This window comes from Lactuca saligna, chromosome 5 (genome assembly GCF_052625555.1).
Source record: "Lactuca saligna cultivar CGN05327 chromosome 5, ASM5262555v1, whole genome shotgun sequence".
NCBI lineage: Eukaryota > Viridiplantae > Streptophyta > Magnoliopsida > Asterales > Asteraceae > Lactuca > Lactuca saligna.
The window spans coordinates 47587163-47599268 of NC_136421.1; positions in this window are offsets into that span (position 1 = coordinate 47587163).

The following is a 12106-nucleotide window of genomic DNA, read 5'->3' on the forward strand; positions in this document are numbered from 1 at the left end:
CCATTGCAGTCTGAGGGGCCACAAGAAGGCCCACTGTCCGAGTTTGTATTCAGCAGGGCAGGCGCCAGCTCCTGCCCTTGGAACTTTGAGTACCGTCAGTGGTTGTCAAGGCCGGGCAAGGGTGCCTACGGCTCGGAGCCGAGTTTCTCCGGTAGATTTCAGCAGGGATTCGAGCAGCACTGAGTAATGGAGGTATGTAACTTTGTGTTTGTCAGCTTATGTTATGATTATATTGTTATGGTTTTTGCATCAATTGTGGTATAAGTGTTGTGTTATGGAGTGGCTTGCTTGTGATTACGTCATATGCCATTTTCATACCTCGGATAATTGGTTGGTAGTTAGGGGATGTGCTCATATGGAGAAGTTTCGGAGGATGCAGTAACTGTAGCATGGTAGGGAGAGATCTGGATCGTTTCGCTAGTTCGGAGTGGACAGTGGGTTGGATGGAATGGTCAAATTCCTACCTAGCAGGCTTGGGTTCCCCAGTAGAAGTTTTGGAATGGTAGTAAAGGATCGGGATCTCTTTTGAGTGTGAAGCCGCAAGGGTTAAGCAGGATCGAAGTGGGGGAGAACCCTCCGGGTATAATTGGATAAGAGTCTCGTAGACTCAGAATGAGTGCGCGGCCTCTAAGAAGAAATGGTAGTAGCTCAGTGATGGATGGATTGAGAAGTTCAGAATTAGGAGTTCGAGAACTTTTCCCAGCAGTTAGTTCATGTAATCGAGATGGTTAGAAGCTGGTTGGGAATCCAAGATTGAGGGCCACCTGTCGGACGCATGAGAGTCGGAATGAAGACCCTGAGAACGGGTAGCAGGAGATGTTTTAGCATTGGTAGCCAGTGTCTGAGGCAGCATGCAGATTGCATAGATTCAGGAATTGGGAGGTTGGAAACTTCCCAACAATAGCTTCTTGTATTCAGATTAGTAGACGGTTGGTTTGGGAACCAAGCCGGAGAATTCCTCGACGAAGCACTAAGTATATCAAGGATATAAGATGTCGAGGATAATGCAGAATTCAAAGACTGAGGGTTGGTGTGAGAAATCGGGATGAAGAATCACTAGCGGGACTAGGGATAGTCAAGATGTCCTCGGGATGGTAGTAGTAGAGTGTTGTAAGTCTGCGGGGGTAGCCGTAGCGTTCACTAGTAGTCAGATAGTAGTAGAGTGTTGTAAGTCTGCGGGGGTAGCCGGAGCATTCACTAGTAGTTAGATAGTAGTAGAGTGTTGTAAGCCTGCGGGGGTAGCCGTAGCGTTCATTAGCAGCCAGATAGTATTTGAGACTTGTGAATCCGTGGGTGTAGCCGTGGCTTTTATCAGATTGGTAGCAGCATGAGCGCGTGGCTGAACGCGGGAATGTAGTAATTCCCACCCGTTCGGGTGCAGCGGTGGGAATATGGGAATCCACGGATTAGATTCGGATTTCCCAAATGGTTCAGTTATGGCTAAGTCAGCGAATCTTGGCTATAGATCGTCACATCAGTTACGAGATCAGAGCAGCAGTGGACCGTTGAGGTTCGGGTGTGTTAAGGGCTACCGTCAGTCTGGGAGCCATCATGTTATTAGTCATAGAATGGATGATGTCAGGATGTGAAGTATGGACCCGATCGGTTGGATCGGAAGGTTGTTAGAGCCACAGTGACAGGATAACTAGTGGAAACTAGTCCTTGAGGAAGATTCCATTCAGAAGTCGTGGAAGCGACTAAGGGAGGAGTCCCTTGACTCCACAGTTGGACTTGAGTTTAGTGTTTCAGGCAGCTCAGTGTTTCAGCCAGTTTAGTGTTTCAGGCAGCTCAGTGTTTCAGCCAGTTTAATGTTTCAGGCAGGTTCGGTATTGCAGACAATTCAGTGTTTGAAAGGTTTCGGAGTTTTGGGTCAGTATTGTATTTGAGTTGGAATTCTAGTGTTGACGGTATAGTTGGTTGATGTGGAAATGACAAGTCTATCTCAGCAGGATCAGTTGAGCTTTCGGCCGAGTATAAGTGACATGTAAAGATAGCTAGGCAAGTAGCTTTTCTTCGGGATGAAAGACTCGAGTTAGTAGGAGTTGAGTAATCAGATGGGATATAAGCAAGCTATTCCCAGCAGCATCGTTTCAGTATGAGCGGAAGAATGGATAGAACAGTTATAGATAGTCGAAGTATTTTCAGGAGTCGCTGGAAGCGACTAAGAGATTGCGAAGGGGTGTAGTAACCGGTAGGGTTCGGTAACCCAAATATGGAGACGTCAGTAAGGACCGCGGGTGCTCGGCACCAAGTTATGTCAGATAGGGGAGTCGGTGGTTGTTGGCGGTATTGACCCGTACTGGAATTGGCGGGGGTGATGGAGTTGGTGAAGTATAGGACCTTCACAGTTACAGAGAAATAGTTGGTTATAGAACCTTGCCTTGGGAAGGCAAGGGATTTGCGCAAGGACAGGAAGGGGTGAACCCCTATAGGTTCAGTTCAGTACTTAGTGAGTACCAGAAGGATTGCCAGTTGAGTAAGTTGGGTCTCCAGGATGTTCAGGGTCAGGGTTGACCCGAGGTGTTATCTGCAGGAATTAAGGTTAGTCGGAAGGATCGAGCAAAAGCTAGCAAGGGTAGGCAGCTGGTGTTGGAATAGTTGGTTGGGTTTAGAGGCAGCTCGCAGGCAGTGGGCCATAGCAGACTTCGAGGATGAAGTTTAGTTTAAGTGGGGGAGAGTTGTAACACCCAAAGTTTCGAAGACCAAGAAAGGAAAGAAAACCCTAAGTTTAGGGGTCGACTCGGCGAGTCTAAGGGGGACTCGGCGAGTCCGAGCGGGATCCGGGTCGGGGAGTAAGTGACCGACTCGGCGAGTCGACCAGGGTGACTCGGCGAGTTTGGTCTGTGCGTGGAAAACCCTAAAATTCGGGACTTGGGGCCTATATAAATGTCTTAATCTTCTTCCCAGGGTTCCTTACTGCCTCTTTAGCCCTGGATATCAAACCCTAGCCGTCATATCTCCTAGTTGAGCCTTGGAAGGTGCTTTAAAGCTTGGAAAAGCAAGAAGGAACTTGGAGGAGCAAGAAGGAGCTATAGATCTGGGATTGTGAGTTCATTTTGAGCACTTGGAGGTAATGAACTAGTTCCTGGACCCTTTTTGCACCTAGATCTATGTGTGGTTGTTGGGGCTCTTTTGCCATAATGTTATTATTTTGGGTTAGAAGCCGGATCTGGAGTTGCTACTTCAGATTCAAGTGTTTTAGAGCCTGGAGAAGCATAAAGTATCAGTCATTGTGTTGATTTTGAAGTCCCTTGGCCTTACACCCTAGTTAATGGCGTATCTTGCCTAGATCTCCTTCTCTACACGTAAAGTTTGCAACTTTACGTAAGGAATAGACCTTAAAAGAGTGGATCTACAGTTTGGAGTCCATGCATGACTCAAAGGTCCTCTGCATGTATGTAGAACCCACTGGACTCGGCGAGTAGCTTAAAGATGAGGAGGAACTCGACGAGTAGGATGAACAACTCGTCGAGTCGGATGAAGTTAGGCATGGACTCGGCGAGTTGGATGAGCAACTCGGCGAGTTGGTTGAAGATTGTCTAGGACTCGGCGAGTCATGGACTGACTCGGCGAGTCGGGTCGCGAATAAGAAAGACCCTGAGTTTATGAACTCGGCGAGTCTTTAGGAAGACTCGGCGAGTAGGGTTGACCTGGAAGGTTGACTTTGACCAGAGTTGACTTAGTTGACTGTCAGACTAAGTGTTATATGTATATTGATAGCTCGGAGAGCTGGAGGAGCAGCGGATCAGGGGATTGTCGAGTAGCAGCCAGAGATTTATCAGTAGGGTTCAGCAGTCTCAGGTGAGTTTCCTTCCAGTAGGGACGGGTCTAAGGCCACAATGCCGGCCAGTCCAGTTAGCAGTAGTTTCCGATGCAGTAGTTAGCATGTTTGATGCCTTCGTGGCTCAGACAGGATTTATGTGCTATGTTTTATGTGTTATGTGTTATGTGTTCCGGGCTACGGCCCGATGTAGTATGCAGTATATGTGTTCATGCTAGTTGATATGTTATGTTATGCTATGTTCAGTCAGTTAGCCCGGACTTCGGTCCGATGCAGGGGACAAGGTCCCAGTCAGTCTCCGGACTTCGGTCCAATGCAGGGGGCAAGGCCCCAGTTAGCCCGGACTTCGGTCCGATGCAGGGGACAAGGTCCCAGTCAGTCTCCGGACTTCGGTCCAATGCAGGGGGCAAGGCCCCAGTTAGCCCGGACTTCGGTCCGATGCAGGGGACAAGGTCCCAGTCAGTCTCCGGACTTCGGTCCGATGCAGGGGGCAAGGCCCCAGTTAGCCCGGACTTCGGTCCGATGCAGGGGACAAGGTCCCAGTCAGTCTCCGGACTTCGGTCCGATGCAGGGGGCAAGGCCCTAGTTAGTCCGGACTTCGGTCCGATGCAGGGGACAAGGTCCCAGTCAGTTTCCGGACTTCGGTCCGATGTAGGGGGCAAGGCCCCAGTTAGTCCGGACATTGGTCCGATGCAGTGGGCAAGGCCCAGTATGTGCTTTATATGTTTTTGCATGGTATGTGTTAGATTGGGGGAGCTCACTAAGCTTTGTGCTTACGGTTTTCAGTTTTGGTTTCAGGTACCCAGTTTTCAAAAGAGGAGCTCGGGGAGATTGCAGTGCACACACCGTAGTCAGTTAGCCTGGGAATGTTCGACTCTGATAATGATATTATGTTTTGAATTAATACTCGAGAATTTATGTTATGACTTATGATACAGTTTTTATAAATATGATTCTAGTAATGCTTTTAAAGAAATTTTTGGTCGTGATTTTTGGGTCGTTACAGAGAGAGAGAGAGAAGCGGTGGTTTCCGATGGCGATGGATGGTGGTCGGAGGTCAAGGGTGGCTGGAGATGGATGGTAGCCGGAAGTGACAGTAGTTGGAGGTGGTTGATGGCCAAAAGGGGTTGAACTCCTTTCTAAGGGATTTTTCCTTTTCTAAAAATAATAATTATAAAAAAATAATAGATGAGTTATAAACAATTAAAAAAATAAATGAAAAAGAAAAAGAAAATGGCAAGATAGTCATTTTATGTCTGCGAGGGACGTAATGTGCACCTTTTAATGATACGAGGGACGGTTCGAGATAATTTTTTAAAATAGGGACTAAACACGTTTTTTGGCATATGCATGAGGGACCAATGGTGTAATTTACCCAATAATCAACTAATATATTTTTTTAAAAAATTGTAAATTTCGAGGCAAGTTAATTGAAGATGATATTCTTTCAAAACCATTCAACAATGTAAGCATTTACAGTTAGCATTCTATCATAATCATGTCAACTAATTTTGTTTTGAAATGATTATCATAGAAAATTATTAGAATGTAATGATCGATGATGAAAATAAAAGAGAAGATTATGAAATGAGATTTTTCATTAACGCACAAAGTCTCATTACAAAGCTTATATACAGACAAAGCATAAATAACTACTATAACAACTTTCTAACTCAAATTACATATATACCCTAATGGTTATGAACTAATAATGATTTTGTAAACCAAACCCCCCCCCCCCCCCCTCTCAAGCTGAAGGGTGTAAATTCAGCTTGGAAACAACATCAACATGGATAGGACCAGATAAAGGTTTGGTTAAAACATCCGCTAATTGCATCTTGGTGGGAACATGATGTAAAGAAATTAAGCCATGAAGAAGTTTTTCGGGAACAAAGTGACAATCGAGTTCAATGTGTTTAGTTCTCTCATGAAAGACAGGATTAGATGCAATATGTATAGCTGCTTGATTGTCACATTTGAGTGGAATAGGAGTGATATCAGAAATATCAAATTCATTAAACAGGCGAGTTAACCATGCAAGTTTTGAACACACTCTTCGCATAGATCGATATTCGGCTTCTGCGGATGATAAAGAAACGGTAGCTTGCTTCTTAGACTTCCATGAAATGGTTGATCCTCCAAATAGAATAAAGAAACCACTTACAGACCTCCTGGTGATTGGACACAAAGCCCAATCAGAATCAAAGTAAGCATCAGGGGTAAAAGTGGAATCTTTGTTGAAAAATAATCCTTGGACTTTGGAAGACTTCAAGTATTTTAGTACATGAATAACAACTTCATAATGATCTTGAGTAGGATGTTGATTGAATTGACTCAAGTATTGAATGGAATAAGCAAGATCTGGTCATGTATGAACTAAAAAGTTCAACTTTCCAATCAGTTGTCTATAAGTTGTAGGATCATTAAGGGGAACTCAAACATTGGGTTGTAATATGTTCTTGTTTGGCAATGGTGTAGAAACAGGTATATTGTCATCATCAATAGAATAACGAGAGAGTAACTCACGTATGAATTTACTCAGATGAACAATCATACCAGTTGTATTTCATGTAAACTCTAGGGCGAGGAAAAAATTGATTGTTCCCAAATCTTTGATCCGAAATTGAGCATCTAGAAAGGCTTTCAAAGATGTAATATCATCAATATTGTTGCTAGTATGTGACATCCCCAAAATCTCGGCCAGAAAAGACCGATTTCATTTATGCTTTTTAAAATAATTTTCAGAGTAAATCCTTTTAATTTTAAAAGAGATGCGGAATTTGTTCCCAAAAACAAAACATGATAAAATAGATATTTATCAAAACATTTCATAAAGAAATATGATTTCATTTCATAATCAAAAGTCGGGATGTCATGTTCCGATACAGATCATAAAGCATAAACGATAGCATTACAAGTCATTCAACAAATATATACATATACAAACTTGTAAACAAAACAACTTGATGTTCGCCCATCTTAAGCTCTTGCGCCACTTCCTGTAAAATAAATCAACTGAGTGGGTCAGGCTTGGGAGCCTGGTGAGCATATAGGGTTTTCAACCCACAACAATTATATTTAATTTCAACCATCAACAATAAACCCGATTACCCATTCCCGTTATCCTCACCTTACGTTTCTAAAAATAACGTCTATTATAAGGAACCTATTTCAGGATTTTTCATCGGGATGGACATCACTGCAGAGGGGCTTCCTCAACAATAAGTGTCCTAAAGGCAACCATGTGGGGGATAGAGTACACCGGTGAACACGTCGTTCACAACACCTACAGGTAATGAGCCTGCTAGTGTTCCACAGGACAGTCTAGAATAGTCCGTGGTCGTCATCCATACTCTGCTGAATGACTAGAATAACACCAATAACACCGAGACCTCTCATCTGTTTATTACACACCAATTATCTACCCATGTTCTACCCAACATATTAGTAGATAAAAATATACGTTTTTATACATAGTTTAAAAACCTGTATAACATGTTTTAATCAATACATATTCCACATAACAGATGAGGCATACACACATAACACGTATTTCATAGAGAATACATCAGATCTATAAGATAGAAGAGAGTGAATATACACTCACACGTATAACAACCAAGTATATACACATAACACGTATTTTATAGGAAATACTTCATAATATTGCGTTGGAATGAAAATAACTACACACTCACTTGATCAGAAGATGATCGGGCAGCACTACGTCTTGCAGAAGAGGTGTTTCTCCGTAGATCTGGAAGATCTTCACAAAACCGGGCTGCTCGCGGGTAGCGTTTCGGCTCGGGAATAACGCTCTTCAGGATCCTCGGGGCTTCAGATCTTACTTCGGGGCTCGGGAATATTACCGGGGCTTTGGGGCATAAACGACACGCAAAACGAGGCAAAACTTAAAGAGAGGGAAGAGTTTGAACAAGAGAAAATGGTTGAATTCGAGTTCTATTTATAGGCTGTTGGGTCTGGGATTACGCGGGGCGTACTCAAATTACGCGGGGCGTACTCAGTACGCGGGGCGTACTTTGACATCACTACGTGCGTCGACTGGTGGCACTCGAGTATTGGTCAGACAAGTTGCATCCGACTGAGTACGCGGGGCGTAATTGACTTGTCAAACTTCTAAATTGCGTAACTTTCGCATACGAGCTCCGTTTTCGACGTTCTTTATATCCACGCGAAGGTCAGACCATACTCTACAACTTTCATTTAGACTCCGTCGGCTAATTTTGACTTTTATTTTTATTATTTATTTTTAGAAGGCCGGGACAGAAAAACTTCGTTATAAATTCATAACTTCTTCGTCTGACGTCCATTCTCGCCTAACTTTTCATCGTTTCGCTACTAACAACAAGATATTCGATTCTCATTTAGATTGTTTCGGCTAAAAACCGCTCGATCTCAAATCGAGTATTCGGGCTGCATACTGCTAAGTCGAAACTTAGAAAAATCATAACTTCCTCATACGAAGTCAGATTTGGGCGTTCCTTTTATGCACGCTCTCGGTTTAACGAAATCTACGACTTTCGTTTAGATCGCTAAGGCTAAATATCACTCTATCTTAAATTCATATTTTACGTCACTCGGTGTCGTGTCGGTTCTGTCGCGAAACTTCGACAGGTCATAACTTCTTCGTTATAACTCGGATTTTGGCATTCCTTATATCTCCGGAATCCTTGTTTCAACCACTACAACTTTATGCAAAGATATCGAGCTTATCTCACACTTTAATTTTTTACGCTTATTTTATTCTTAATTTATTAAATTATAAAATTAAGAAAATACACACATAGATCACATAATTCAAATAATTCACAAATAATACATTCTTATTATTTCAAGTTGAGTTACAAGGTTAAACTAGACTATTACATTGCTAAAAATGGCAAGCCTAGAAACACGGGCGTTACAATTCTCTCCACCTTAGAATGATTCCGTCCCCGGAATCACACACCAGCAAACAAATGCGGATAGCGACTCATCATGTCACTCTCCGTCTCCCAGGTGAGATTTGGCCCATTCGTGTGTTTCCATCGGACAAGCACTAACTCCACCATCTTACGTCGCAATTTCTTAGTCTTTCGGTCAACAATTGCCTCCGGTTCCTCAATCAACCTTTTGTTCTCATCGATCCTCAACTCTGAAAGTGGAATTATGTCGGGAACTTCTCCCGTGAACTTCCTCAAATAACACACATGGAAAGTGTTATGAATTCCATTCAGTTCTTCTGGTAGTTCGAGCTTGTAAGCTTGGTTCCCAATCCTCTGAAGAACTTTAAACGGTCCAATAAACCTTGGACTTAACTTTCCCCTTTTTCCAAATCTTATAAGTCCCTTCCACGGCGAGACTTTAAGCAAAACCGAATCTCCAACTTCAAAAGTCATCGGTCTTCGCTTTTTGTCAGCATAACTCTTTTGACGATCCTGAGCTGCTAACATTCTCTCCCTAATTATTTTCAACTTTTCAGCAGTTTGATGGACTATCTCCGGCCCCATAAACTGCTTTTCCCCAGCCTCAAGCCAACAAGACGGCGTACGACACTTCTGTCCATACAAAGCTTGATAAGGTGCCATCTTTATGCTCGAGTGAAAACTATTATTATAGGAAAATTCTACCAAAGGTAAATGTTCATCCCAATTACCTAGGAATTCCAAGGTACACGCTCTCAACATATCTTCAAGTGTTTGTATTGTCCGTTCGCTCTGACCATCAGTCTGCGGATGGTAAGCTGTACTTAAACACAACTTGGTACCCAATTCCTCTTGTAGACTTTTCCAAAATCTTGAGGTGAAACGACTATCACGATCCGACACAATTGTTAGCGGAACACCGTGAAGTCTCACAATTTCCTTCACATAAGAATTCGCAAGCTTTTCCATAGACCATTTCTCATTGGCTGCTATGAAATGCGCACTCTTAGTGAATCGATCGACGACCACCCAAATCATGTCGTGACCATTCTTTGTTCTGGGCAGTTTAGTGACAAAATCCATAGTAATGTCTTCCCACTTACCCATAGGCACATGCAATGGTTCTAAACTCCCGTACGGTTTCTGATGTTGTGCCTTGACTCTTGCACAAGTCACACACTCGGCCACATACTTCGCAATGTCGAGCTTCATCGTCGGCCACCAATAATAGGGTTTCAGGTCCCTATACATTTTAGTGCTACCGGGATGAATTGAGTACATGGTCTTGTGAGCTTCTTCCATCAGAAGATCTCTGACTCCTCCTGTCTTAGGTATCCAAATCCGATCTTGGAACACCTTCAGTCCGTGACTGTTTACACCGAACACCAACGTTTTGCCCAAACGTTCTTCCTTCCGGTCATTCTTCTCCGAAGCTTCCTCTTGAGCTTTCTTTATACTTTCTAAAATGGTTGAGACAACTTCAATTCTCAACGCTCTTGGCCTTCTCTTTTCAAGATTGACTTTCCGACTGAGAGCATCAGCAACAACATTGGCTTTACCGGGGTGGTAAAGTATCTCACAGTCGTAGTCTTTAAGTAGTTCCAGCCAGCGTCGTTGCCTCATATTCAATTCTTTCTGACTAAAGAGATATTGGAGACTCTTATGATCAGTGAAAAGTTTGCACTTCGTGCCATGGAGGTAATGCCTCCATATTTTCAGAGCGAAAACTACCGCTGCCAACTCCAAATCATGAGTCGGGTAGTTCTTTTCATGCTCTTTCAGCTGTCGAGATGCATACGCGATCACCTTATCTCTTTGGGTCAAAACACAACCCAATCCAACACCAGACGCATCGCTATAAACAGCGAAGTCTTCAACTCCATCGGGTAGAGAAAGTATCGGTGCCTCGCATAGTTTCTTCTTTAGCTTCTCGAATGCTTCTTTATGCTTATCACTCCAAGCATAAGTAGCTCCTTTGTGGGTCAAAGCTGTTAATGGACTAGCAATCGAAGAAAAGCCTTGGATAAACCTTCGGTAATATCCGGCTAATCCTAAAAAGCTTCGAATCTCCATGGGACTTCTTGGTTGTTCCCACTTCATTACAGCTTCAATCTTTGCTGGATCAACCATTATACCTTCTTGGTTGACCACGTGACCCAAGAATTGGACTTCTCAAATCCAAAAATCACATTTGGAGAACTTCGCATACAGCTTCTCCTTCTTCAAGACTTCCAAAACTTCTCGCAAGTGTCTGCCATGCTCCTCTTGGCTTTTTGAATAAATCAGAATGTCATCTATGAACACTATCACAGATTTATCAAGGAACGGGTTACAAACTATGTTCATTAAATCCATGAATGCTGCGGGAGCATTGGTTAGTCCAAACGACATAACCAAAAACTCATAGTGTCCATATCGGGTTCTGAATGCAGTCTTCTCTATATCCTGCTCTCTTACTTTTAGCTAATGATATCCTGACCTCAAGTCAATCTTTGAGAAATAACTTGAACCTTGTAGTTGATCGAATAGGTCATCAATCCTCGGCAACGGATATCTATTCTTTATTGTTGCCTTATTCAGCTCTCGGTAATCAATGCACATCCTCATGCTTCCATCTTTCTTCTTTACGAATAACACCGGAGCTCCCCAGGGTGATGAACTAGGTCTAATGAAACCTTTGTCCAATAACTCCTGAAGTTGCATCATTAGCTCCTTCATCTCCGTCGGTGCTAATCGATAAGGTGCTTTTGCAATTGGCGTTGTTCCGGGCAACAAGTCAATACGAAATTCTACTTGTCGATCGGGCGGTAATCCAGGAAGATCTTCGGGAAATACTTCCGGATAATCACACACAACGGGAATATTTTGCATCACCTTCTTTTCCTTCTTAGCATCGATCACAAATGCTAAATATGATGTACATCCCTTGGTCAAACACTTTCTGGCTTTCATTAGGGAAATGATTCCAGAATTTACTCTGCGTTTATCTCCATACACCATAAACGATTCCTTTCCAGGCGAATTCACTTTCACTATTTTCTTCTTGCATAAAATTTCGGCATCATTGGCACTAAGCCAATCCATTCCTAAAACGATGTCGAAACCATTAAGTTCTATAGGTAATAATTCCTCGTGGAACTTATTCCCATTCAAATCAATTAAAATGTTTTTCATACGATGGCTAACAGGTACAATCTTGCCACTAGCAACTTCGACTAATAAAGCATTATCTAGTCTCACAATAGGCAAAGCTAGTTTTCTACCAAATTCATGCGATATAAAGGAGTAGTTGGCTCCAGAATCAAATAAAATTTGGGCAGGCAATTTGTTAACGAGAAAGGTACCTGAAGCGACATCAGCTTCATCTTTAGCAGCTTCCAGTGTCATCTGGAATGCTCTT